Raw genomic sequence first — 993 nt, forward strand, 5'->3', positions numbered from 1 at the left:
GAATACAGTGTCCGTGTAATTATTTCGGGGCATAAGCTAGCCTTGGGCAGTGGGGTGCTGGGGACTCAGCCCCGCCACTCTTATTACTACAACCACCCGGCTTGTTTTTGTTTTTTAAAAGCAAAGTTAGCCAGGCTGTGGTGGCTCATGCCTTTATCACAGCACTTGGGAAGCAAAGGCAGGTGAATTTTTGTGTGTTTGAGGTCAGCCTGGGCTTCACACGAGTTCCAGGACAACACAGAGAAACCCTGTTTCAAATCAAAAAACAAAAGAAAGCAAAGTTACCACCAATGTATTACAGCGATGGAGAGCACAGACTTTAGGTTTTAAGTGCAGATTTGAGAGAGGAGAACACTTCAGAAAGGACATCCGTGCAGGCTTCTCTTCAAGTCACCCAGGAGCACTTCTTAATATTCCCCAGGAAGTGAGCCTGTCTGGAAACCTGGTCCCTAGGCTGAAAGTGCCTGTTGGAGTATTTGCATTTCAGCCAAAATGCCAGCCATTCTCATGGGGTAGGGTGTAGGATCATTTTCCTTTGGAGATACTTCCCATTTGAAAATGGAGTGTTTTGCTTCTTGATATTCATGATGGGGGAGATTATTTTTTCCCTTTGCACCTTTAGAGGCTGTGAAGTCTAACAGGGAAGCCCTGGAGGCATGTTTGTGACAGGAGCCGAGCAGATGGCAAGTGACACCCTCCCAGCCCGGGCTGGCTTTTATGATGTCTTTGAAATGCCACCTGTTCCATATATATCTCTTCTTGACAGGAGTGTGGGGGATAGAGTGGGGGTGGGGATTTGGGGACCTCCCCAACGATTTCTCCGTCATAGTTAAGTGGAAGCCAGACAGTGATTGACCAGGGATCATGGTCTGGATCAGAAGATTTTAAAAAGTTATAACTAGGCTAAGGGCGAGGGACTGGGCACTTGCAGTGGCCATTCGGAAGCCCCGTGGCACTATTCCTGATGTTATAACTCAGCTAAGGGTGAGGGAG

The sequence above is a fragment of the Microtus ochrogaster genome, chromosome 5 (assembly GCF_000317375.1).
Source record: "Microtus ochrogaster isolate Prairie Vole_2 chromosome 5, MicOch1.0, whole genome shotgun sequence".
In the NCBI taxonomy this organism is placed as follows: domain Eukaryota; kingdom Metazoa; phylum Chordata; class Mammalia; order Rodentia; family Cricetidae; genus Microtus; species Microtus ochrogaster.